Source organism: Sorex fumeus, unplaced genomic scaffold (genome assembly GCF_029834395.1).
Source record: "Sorex fumeus unplaced genomic scaffold, SorFum_2.1 ptg000013l, whole genome shotgun sequence".
Taxonomy (NCBI): Eukaryota; Metazoa; Chordata; class Mammalia; order Eulipotyphla; family Soricidae; genus Sorex; species Sorex fumeus.
This window is the reverse complement of record NW_026606070.1, coordinates 35,682,455-35,694,684: the sequence shown is the minus strand read 5'-3', so window position 1 is coordinate 35,694,684 and position 12,230 is coordinate 35,682,455.

Sequence of the window (12,230 nt, the reverse complement as noted above, 5' to 3'; positions counted from 1 at the left end):
TTTTGGGGGGGGTCACATCTAGCAGAGTTCAGGAGCAACTCTCAGGGTTCACTCCTGGCGGTGCTAAGGGACAACTTTGTGCCAACCATTTAACCTGGTTCTCTGGTATGTAGAACATGTTCCAAGTCCTATGAACAATCTCCCTGAGTTCCATATTTGTTTACTTCCTATTTCTACCTAAATTATAAATTCTAAGAAATAACAGAGTCTCCTGCCCCTGTGACTGGCTGTCCTCACCAGGCCCCCTTGAATGGGGGCGGATTGAGTTTCCTTCCCTGCCCCGAGCAGAGCCCCAACAGTCAAAGACCTCCAGAACCAGCCACAGCCATGCTGAGTCCACTTTCCACACGTCTGGGCAAGCTTCATGCATGAAGGAACTGGCAGAGGAACCCAGGCATGCGGGTCCCGAGGCTAAGCCTGCTCAATCCAAGCCTGCTCGGATCCAGACTGGGCCTTCTCCACCCAGATTCCCCATCTTCCAGTAGATAGGCATCACACCCACTAGCTGCCGCTGGTGCCAGGTGGTCCTATCAATGGCCAAACCCAGAGACTATAAAACCCAGCTCCCGGAAGCATGAGGCCGCAAATCTTATTATATTGTTCTTACTTTGGAGAACCCGGCAGGCTATGGAAAGTATCCTGCCCACACGGCAGAGTCTGGCAAACTTCCTATGTCATACTCAATATGCCAAATACCAGTAACAATGATGGGTCTCATTCTCCTAACCCTGAAAGAGCATTGAATATGGCTCTTTTAAAATCTCAGGGCTAGGAAGAAAGAGACGTTACTGGTGCCTGCTCGAGGCAATCGACAAACAACAGGATTATCGTGATCGTGAAAAAATATAGTTTCTGTTTTAGTAAATTTAAAAAATTATATGTTTCTATTCTTTGTGGATATTTTTAAATTCAGTGTTCTATTCATAGGCAAGTTGTTTATCTGTAATATGACCAATTAGCTTTGTGTTACTGACAGGTAATATGTGGTAGGGATTAATTTTTTGATATATTGCTAAATAAAAATTATTGAAATTTGTGTATCTTCAGATTCTCCTTTTAAAAGTATACCACTTATAACAGGCCAAAAAATATAATTAAGGCACAATGCTTCTATCCAGGAGTGCATTCTAATATAAGATATAAATTCAGTTACTGAACACCCAGAATATTACAATATTTTATCTCATTCTCTAAATTTGCAAGGCAGTGAGGATACTGCTTTTTCTCCTATTATAACTCAAGTATATAAAAGGTTCTGAACAAGAGACAAGAAATATAAATTTAATACCAGATCAAAATTGACAGATTTACAAGTCACCCCGAATAATGATATTTTTTTAGCCACTTTCTTAACTGGTCAAATATCTTAATATATTTTGGGAAATATTGTTCTGAAAAAATGATTTGGGAAATTATCTCTCACTGTACCAGAAATCAGCCCCAAACTTCTGTGGTTTAAACAATAACCATTTGATCATTGTCCTTCTAATCTCAGCTTTGTGGTTCTTACTCAGCTCTCCGAGAGGTTGCAATTAAGTAGTGCCCGGATTCAGTTGGCATCTCAACCAACTGAACATGCTCTCTGGCACTCCTCCCAGCGCTCCCTCCCTCTCCGCACTCTCTCTGACTTGTACTTGATACACATGGTACTTCAGTCAAGGTGACTCAAGGCTCCAAATCTGTGAGACCCAGAAAAAGACAATCTACAGTCAAGCAGATTATCTTGTCTGTGTCATGTTCTATAATCTTATCTTAAATCTCAAACAATGTCACTTCCATTGTATTCTATGAAAGTAGACACCAATCTCTCCCATTTTTAAGTGGAGGAAACATATATTATGATGTTTTTAAAACATTAAAACATTCTAGGAGAGTAGAGAGGACCAAACATATTATTGTAGTCATTTTGGGAAAGTATATGCTGCCACAAAGCATGTAAGACTCAGTTATTACTATACACATTGTGATCTTTAGAAAGCAAGATCCGTAAGTAAAGTCATCACATTTTTAGCGACAATATTTTATAGACTGTGATTGGCTAATTGTGATGTAGGGGGATATATAAGTCTAAAGAGGTGTTTACATATGTACAGGCAGCTAAGATTATAGTACAGTGATCTGAAACCTGGACCTAAATTCAGTGACACCAAAGGAAGTCAAGTATTTCCCCTTTCTTAATAAAAATCTCATTTTTCTCTCATTTTTGATAGCTTATACTGCAATTAAATTTTTCCCAGCAAATTGCCTTAGCTCTTGTTATTTCAGAACATCCCGCTGCCTCATTCTTTTAACAACCTTTATGGCTTCTGTAAGTCTTCCTTCTCCCCCTGTGAACCAATGTCTTTTCATCTTCTAGAAACTGACCTAGTAAGTAACAATACATCTGTGACTGCTTAAAAATTTACATGTTACCCAGTGTTTTGACAATTTTCTCTACTACAATTACAATCTAATGGCTATGCTCTGTCTGTGTTCCTAAGTTCACTCACTGACTCACTAATTCACTGCAGGAGTATAACTGTCATCTGACGTTATGCTACTTTTTGTCCATATTAATATGCACTGTCAGTTATTCCATATAACTTATGTTATTTACTATCTGAAAATTATCAAGGCAATGATTATATATTGTTGATAACCATCTGTCATCACTAAATTTAACATTTTCTGTCTAATATTGTAGAAACTAATGAACTAAAGGACATTCATTAATTCAGCCCAAATATCCAATAAAAATGGTTTTAGGTTATTCATATAATTTGAATAATTTGGGGAGGATCACCTGATGATTATCGGGAGTTATTCCTGGCTCTACACTCCGGAATTACTCTTTGGTGGCTCTCAGTGGATCATCATATGGGTTGCCTGGGATTGTATCTGGCTGTGTGCAAGGCAAGCTCCCTACTCTTGTACTATCTTTCTGACCCTTATTTAAATACACTTTAGTCTAATTTTAAACCTAAACTTATACCAAAGATATTTCAATAAAATTCAATGAGTATGTAAAGAATATAAACTTCATATTCTTCTAAGTGCTCTCTGAGTTATAAATATGAATAGGGCATATACCATGTCATTTTAAACTTTAAGTATAGCAAAAGAGCATTAGACAAGTCTAAGTCTTCTAAAAACCAAAAATTGAAATAAAGGGCAGAGTGAATTAATAGTCCACAGAAGAAAATACAAAATGATACTAGGGTTAGCACAAGCAGACAGTAATTCTGTTTGAAGAATTTAGAAATGCTAAAATAATTGGTACTTCTAAAAAGAGCTGGCAAAGATAGACAATTTAACTAATTGAATTGCTGAAAATAGTATTTTAGATGAAAATTATAGCATAACCCAAACCAAAACAAGTTATTAATGACAATATCTTATTGACTTACATGAATTCACTTATCTATCAATTACTCATCTTCATTATCTTCTTGATTTATTTTTAATCTATAAAAATTACAGATAAAATAGCAATGGGAAAAATATAGCATGTAAAATGAATACCAATAAAAAAAAACTTGGAGCAAAATCAAATATTAGACCTAAATCAATAGAAGTGAAATGTTGCCCCAGAGGCCACAGGAAGGGATCCCCGAGTTCAGGGCGAGGAGTAACACCTGAGCACAGCAGGATGTGGCCCCAAAAAACAAAACAGAAAAAGGGCATCATAGAGCGATAGTATAGCAAGCAGGTTGTTTGCTTTGCATGCAGCTAATCTAGATTTGTATTCTAGCACCACCGGTGGTCCCCCTAGCACCACCAGGAGTGACCTTTGAGCACAGAACCAGGAGTAAGTCCTGATGTGGTCCCCCAAAACAAACAAACAAACAAAAAGAAAATGTTGCCTTAAAGAAACTGATATTCAAGAGCCAAAGAATTGACATGTATCATCAATTTTCTTATTTTTACCACATTTTCAGCTTACATGAAATCCATCAACTCTGAAAGTGTCTATAGCAGGCTAGAGATCAAAATAACTAGATTTTTTTTACTAGCCATGGGTGTGTGACCAACAGATTTGTATGACATTTGGAAAAATCAATCTGGCATCTGGATTATTCACTTTGAGCTAATTATACACTCTATTGGAGCCTCAATTTCATCATATAAGAATAAATTATTTTTGCATTAATAATTTAAATAGGGATCAAATGTATCCAGATTTGTGCCCTGTACACATGAAGCAGTCGAAAATGTGTTTGTTTCTCCTTTTATTGAAAATACTCAGGAGACACATTTCATAACAGCAAGATAAGGAATCTAATAGAAGAGTAGTAAGTGCGTCCTACTCTGGCATTTCTTATTCCAATTCTAGGTTTTTGAATAAATATGTATGCAATTCCTTCTAATTGACAAGTACACCAATATCTTTTAAAAATAGACTTGAGTTCAGATTTTTGCTGCATTCCTCTCTGTACTGTTTGTTTTGAACTTTGACTCTATTCCCTGGTTTGAACTATTTTTAGGTATTATTGTCAGGTTGCTTAGATTGATATTTAAGATCCAGTATCAGTACATATCTTGATCCCCAAAAACTTAGATGTTGGTTTCTGTTTCCTGCTTCACATGTCTTGTATAAATTCTAAATCCTGTTTTGAGTTAATAATTTGTTCTGATGCCAGATAGAGCCTGGTCAAGATTAATGAGATAATTTATCAAACATGATCTAAGTACCTCAGAGTAAAGAATAGGATCAAGAACAAAATGTAAATTGTTTCTTTTGTTAATTTAAAAATAATATAGTTCATAATGTATGTTCTAAATTAATTATTTTCTATTCAGTCATTTTGACTTAAAATTTTTCTCATTAACTTTTTTTCTTAAAGAGCATACTAGGCTTTGTGTGAGGATCTAAGCAGGAAACTGATGAAATGCTTTTATTGTGTAATTGATAGGAATTTGTATGCATAGTAAGAAATGTAACAAAAGAGGCATTTGAGCTATTAAGAGAAAAAGGTCTTTTTTGCCAGTCCTAGTTTGAAGGACAAGGGGAGGAAGCAGTGGTAGAAATCTCAGATAAAAAGTTCTATACTAAGGGCCATTTGATAAGGGCTGAGACATTTCCAACAGAGGTATCAATTTAGAGGGAAAAGGCAAAAGGACTAAAAGGAAAACTAATCACTCCAATTTTATTCTCTTCCATTTAAGTTTTATTTTTTACTTGTGATAACCATTTGCTTAAATCCAATCTTTTTGCTAGTGATTGATCAGTTCCAAGATAAAACAAAAGAAAGGGAACCCATTGTTTAGATTCTATATGGGTCAGCATTCTGGGAATACCAAGCAGGCCATAGAAAGATGAAGAACAAAAAGAGCTATCCAGGCTACAGGAATAATTCAACATGACAGTGTTGCTATAACAGCAATGTAAATAAAATACTAAGGGTAAGTTAGTAAGCTGATAAAGAGAACTCTGGCCAGGTTTTGATGGTAGGGAAGTATAATATGAAAGGCAAGTGGAACAAAAACTTAAGTTGCTCAGCAGGAAGAGTTTGAAAGAAAAGTATGATTTGAGCAGAATTTGAATAAACCAACAGGAATGGAATATAGAGGGAGTGAAGTGGACCATAATTGAAGTAAAGAAATCTAAGAGAGGTGGTACCTCAGATTAAATAGTTTTGTGATTATTATGTAAATGGCTTATCAAAATGGGGTTTTTTTTAGGGGGGGATAGTTGTATAACCATCCTGAAAAAGATGAACAGAGGAAAAAATAGGACCGCTTAATATTGTTTCATGAACCTCACCAGGAGCGAGTCAGGAGTAAGCCCTGAGCACCTCTGGGTGTGGACCAAAATCAAAAATATTACTAAAATAATAACTGGGGTCTAGCTAAGATATCACTAAACTGATTGGGAAATCCTGTTAGTATATTAGAAAGGACTATTTTAAAATATCAGTCTCTTTTTCATCTGTTGTCCAAATCTTCAAATTTTGGAGAAAAGAAATACCTTGTAGAATGGTACATTGTTTGTGACTTGCTGCCATTATATGTAAATATCATAAAAAATCATTTTAAAAGGTAGAGCTGCTAAAAGATAAAGCTCAAAAGGTCAACATCAACTCACAGAGCCTGAAAATTCCTGCTTGGCTTCTTTCCTTGTCTGCTGTATGAACTCCTGCAGTTCTAGGGCACAAGAGAGGGCTTAGCAATTAATGACTCAGTGATTATAATTCATTCCTTATTCATTAAAATTTTATATGGCAAGTCTCAGATTTTCCTGTTTTCTCCCTTCAGAGTTCTTCCAATCATACTCTCACCCACCCTCCCTAAAGGAGACTCTCCTATCACAGACATCATTTCAAGGGACATTATCACTGCACATTTTTTGTTGTTACTTTTATGCCCGTGATCTTGCTTCTTGTTTGGATTGTTTCTGTTTCCCTAAAATAAAGCAGGCTGACTTAGAGTATGCGGGAATTCTGGAGGAGAGCTTTGCTCTGATCTAACTATGGAAAGCTGTTTGTATTTGAGAAAAGGGTGAGAGACAGAGGAATCATCTTAATATTAGCCACTTTGACATAGAAAATTAGAGCCTTTTGGCCACATTTCATCTCCTGTTTGTGTGCATGTGTTTCCTTATGAACAGAGATCTCAAGAATTCAATGTGACCACTCAAAGCCTTCCAATTTTTTTTATTCTCTGAGTCTCTTTATTTACTTATTTTTTTATTATTTTTTAAATTTTTTTATTAGTGAAACACCATGAGGTACAGTTACAGACTTAACCCAAGCACAAAAATTTGTAAGCCTTCCAATTTTAATTGATGACATGTCTTTTTTTTGTCTTTACTTCGGATTTCTAATTCCTTTCTCCTTTTATGAATTTAGAATATTGTATCTTCTTCTATTCGGTCCCTTGACCTTGTAATATTATGAACAGATAATTGGTTTTATTTGATATTGCTGGAACTCTTGCTCTTTCCCACAAAGATAGTGAGTCATTCTTCTCCACTTTAAGTGTGACCCTAAGATCTGCTTTTATGTCCATGTGAAGGAGCGTTTCTCAACTAGGGGGCCATATGGGACCCTTGTGAGTTCCAAGCATAACCCAATGGGAAAAAAGTAAAATATTGCATAAATAAGGGGCCATAGCACAAGACTACAAGACGGATTTATAGAATAGAGGAACCACAGGAAGGATAAAAGAACAGAAGGAAACTATGGTCAGAAAAAAAAGGTTGAAAAACACAGTTTTAAGACATTCTGTGATTTATTGAATTAGAAATATTCCCTCAAAGTAAACTGCATTTTACTGTACAGTACTTACCTGTCAAAAGACCTTACCACCAACCATGTCAAAACTCTGACCACACATATATGAACCAGATGAATTCATAACTAATGCATCTAATGTTCATCAGCTTGAAAAGCTACAGTGCAATACCATAGGGGATGACTTAAACAGCAAATATTTCTTTCTCAGTTTTCTGCAGCCTGAAAAATTCCAAGATTGTAGCACTGGCACATTTCTGAGGAGGCGAGACCCCACTTCTTGTTGCATCATTAGCCTTCTGTGTCCTCTGTAGCTGAAAGGGAGATCTGTGGGATTTCTTTTATTAAACCATTAATCCCATTCATAAATTTATCATACTCATGACCTACTGTCAGTCCCAAAGAACTCACATCCAAATACCATCATCTTGGCAGTTAGGATACCAAAATATAAAACATGATGTATGCCCATTTAGTTCAAAAAGCATCTCTAGTTATACATGTCGATGGACATAAAGAAAGGTATACTTGTAAAGAAAAATCTTTCTGGGAAACATATCTATCATGCAATATGGCAGCAATACTAATTTAAAAATATAAAAAACGAGAGTCTGTGTCTATGGTCATGATGGTGGCTTTGTTATCAAAACTCCCTCCTTAGTCTATCCCTTCAATAATTTGTTTTCAAAAGCAACACGTATTTGGATGCAAGATAAAATGAGACATTTGTTAAAGTTCAACAATTTCTATTTTAATTGAGACAGAATTATCCCCTAAATTACATATTGTTTAACTAAAACTCATTCTTGTCACTGTTATTTGCAAAATCTGGTGACAAACTCTATTAAACTGTACCACCTGTACAATATCAATATTTGTGACAGGGGGCAGTAATGAGGCATCTCAGGGACCAAAAAAATAAATAAATATATAGGAAAAATCTGGATCCCAACATATGTTTAAAAGAATAAGAAGCAGAGCTTGGAAGACTAAGTTCTCCATATTCTCAAGTTGGAAAATGAATGAATGGTGTTTGTTTTGAAGTCAAAGAGCTGTTAAAGATCTCTTCAGGAGAAAGGGGATTACTTGGAATGGAGTACAAAATTAGTAAAACAGGTGCAATTGATGAGATAAAAATGATATTTCAGAAAGTCAGGAAAGGGCACACACTAGGGTATCTCTAGACCTACCTAATGCTTGAATAATTCCAAAACAATAGACCGGAGAGCTCAGGTGCCTGGAAGTTTGAAAAGGTATCCTGACCTTTTCAATAAAATTAAAATATCCTGAATTTTTCACGAGTCATAATTTGGAACTATTTGATAACCAATTACAAATTCATATAGTAAATTCTGATTTTTTTGTACAAGAAAATAAAGAATATATATACAATTTTGAAAGATCTATAGTATAGACCTATTGCCTAAAATATACCATTAGCAATAAACCAAAATTAAAAAATACATTTTGTGTTTAAAATGTAGACATTATATTAGAAGAGGATTATATAAGCTATAGGAAAAATAAATATTAGGAAAATTTCCCACTGTTTTTTGGTTTATTATAGTGATAGCATATTAAAGTCAGTTTTCTCAAGGAGAACTCTTTAGTACTATAAGACTTTGCATATAAAAAGAATATGCATGGTAATGATAAATTAATAAGAGCTTTGAATCTAAGAATGATGTTGAAGTTGATAAGCTTCACAAAAAGGGAAAATGAAAAAAGAGTACGTTTTCAAGTTTTAGCAGTATCTGAGAAAATTGTTTTCAGTTATTCCTCACAGACAAGGAGATCATAAATAATGCCAAGTTATATTTTAGAATACAATAAGTATCAAAAACTGAATAGAATATATAATAATGAACCTGCCCTACATATTTTAAATTGACGGTTTTAGTCTATGAGAAATAAATATTCAAATTAGTTAGAAACAGTAAAGAATGACATAAAAATAACATGCTGATAACATTATGTTTAGAAATGCCATCAGATTTGACACCAATTTCCATGCTGATATGACTGAAAATTTTAAAAAATCATAAATTTCAGTTAGGTACACAATTTATTATATTCACTCATTGAGGAAAGTATAAAAATTAAAAGGCTTAAAATATTTTCTCAAATAATTAAATGATTAGTAATAATCATTAGCATCAATGTTGCCATTTTACAATAGAACAATATGACATGATTTTATTTATTTATTTATTTTTATTTATTTTTTTTAATATTTATTTCTTTATTGAATCACTGTGGGAAAAGTTACAGAGCTTTCGGGTTAAGTCTCAGTCATGTAAATATCAAACACATTTCCCTTTACCAATACTTATTTTTAACCGCGAACCCCAATAGAACCCCACCTCCCACCCCTCCCAATTCCTGTGAGGCAGATGAGTTCTAGTTAGTACTCTATCTACTTTGACTAGATACATTGTTTCGATAGAAGATGCACAATTATTGTTTAGAGTTTACGACCCCCCCCAATCAGATATGCTGAAACAGCGTTGTGAAATGATTTGCTTTCTACAGCTGTGTTTAAGAATAAAATGATGTCGCGCGGCCACAATAGCGGCCGCGCGGTTTTGGATTTCTGCTATTTTACTTATTAACCCTGGAAGTATTTCTATTAAAAGTTAGATAGTTAATAGATTGGTTTCTGTGCTCTGGAGTCGTGGCCGTGCCAGAGAGCCGCTCGTGGGGGGCAGCTGGCGACCACGGTCGGGCGTGAAGGACGGCCCAGAACGTCCCCCTTCCCATGAGGCCCCTGCCGCCCCCCACCCCTGGCTCAAACCTGCTGTCCACAAGGCTCCCATGCAGCCGCCATCTTTCTTTCCAGAGAGGATTGGGCGAATGGAACAACACCCTTACCCTCCGGGCAGGCATGCTGGCGCGGTTTAACACACAGTCCATTTGCTTTTCTGCTCCAAGCGGGTGGCTCTCTGTGCTAAGTCCTTGTGCCTCCGGGGCCGTGGCCGTGCCCGAGAGCCGCTCGTGGGGGGCAGCTGGCGACCTCGGTCGGACGTGAAGGACGGCCCAGAATGCCCCCCTTCCCATGAGGCCCCTGACGCCCCCCACCCCCGGCTCAAACCTGCTGTCCACAAGGCTCCCATGCAGCCGCCATCTTTCTTTCCAGAGAGGAGCGGGCGAGTGGGTCAACACCCTTTCCCCTCCGGGCAGGCATGCTGGCGCGGTTTAACACATAGTCCATTTGCTTTTCTCGACATGATTTTATTTATACCTTAAAACTTTTCTCATTATGCTCACAATCACTTGTTGGTTGAAATTCTTTGAGTGAAGTCTTATTATCTTTTTATAATACTATGAAGTGAATTGATCTTACTTTGTTTATAATAAAATACAGCATTTTCTGAAAATGTTAAATTTATCACTGCATCACTGTATTACTGTCATCCCATTGTTTATCGATTTGCTCAGATGGGCACCAGTAACATCTCCATTCATCCCAGTCCTGAGATTTTAGCAGCCTCTCCTTACTCATCTTTTCCCAGCGCTGCCGTATTGGAGGCTCTTTCAGGGTCAGGGGAATGAGATCTGTTATTGTTACTGTTTTTGGCATATCGAATACACCATGGGTAGTTTGCCAGGCTCTGCTGTGTGGGCGGGATACTCTCGGTAGCTTGCCGGGCTCTCCAAGACGCATATATATATTTCCCTCTATGATTTGTTGCCTACTGTCTGAGCCCCATCAAATATGGTGTGGTAATTATGGAAAATGGGTAGGGAGTGTCTTATGATGTGTCCAGGAATATGTTCACTCATATGTGAGGCTCGGCTGGAGCGTGGTGATGGTTGGGTAGTGGAGGTCGACTGCTGTGTCTGAGTCCTTTGGGGAAGGAAGGGCTCTCACTCAGCCAAGATCTATTACCTAATTGCTCCCATGCTCCAGGCTGCTTTCCATGTGCTTGGGCCAAACCTCACACATGAGTGAAGTGAAGTTAAATTTATCAGTTATTAAAATCTTCTTTCAAGTTAACCCCACTCCTCAGAGTCAGAATTTGGTATCTGATGAATGACTTCTAGATGAATTTCTGTGTATTTATTGATTCCCCCATATCTGAAAGTTTTTTATTTTTTTTTTGTATATATAGTTTAACATTATCTTAATGGGAATGGTGTTGTAAATTTCTTTAGACATTGCTCCCATGAGAAAGTGCAAGTCCAGCAATACCTACCTAAAGATAGATGCGTGTTGAGACTTCTTGGTAGGCAGAATAATCTTTCTGTGGGAAAACTTGATGAACATTTTTCAGTAGATAATCAAGGTTAACATCAAGCATGAAGGTATTTTTAGAAAATATTCCTTTGATCTCATATGATGAGAATGATCCTTTACTTCTCCAGCCTTCCTTCCTAAAACCGGTGACTTGGTTGATGAGAACAAATCAGACTAACTCAAACTGAAGCCTATCTTAGAAAATAACAGATTTATGCTTCCCCAAACTGTAAGACAATCAAAAACAAGGGAGTCTGAGAAAATATTACAATCTGTAAGACCTTTAGGAGATATGATGAGTACATGTACTTTGTTATCCTGAATGGGATTCTGGAACATAAAAAATATAGTAGATAAAACCAAGGGAATCTGAATTAAGTATGGGATTTAGTAAATAATATTTTATAAGAGGACTGGAACGATAGCACAGTGGGTAGGGCATTTGCCTTGCATGCAGCCGACCCAGCCAATCTGGGTTCTATTCCTCCGCCCCTCTTGGAGAGCCCGGCAAGCTACCGAGAGTATCTCGCCCGCATGGAAAAGCCTGGCAAGCTACCCGTGACATATTCAATATGCCAAACACAGTAACGAGTGTCACAAATGGAGATCTTGCTGGGCCCGCTGGATCAAAATCGATGAACAACGGGAGGACAGTGACAGTGACATTTTATAAGAATAAACTCATTAGTTGTGACTAAAGAAATCACACTAATGTAATATTTAACAATAGGAGAAATAGTAGGGTCTATATGAACACACTTCAATCTGATAAATACAAAATA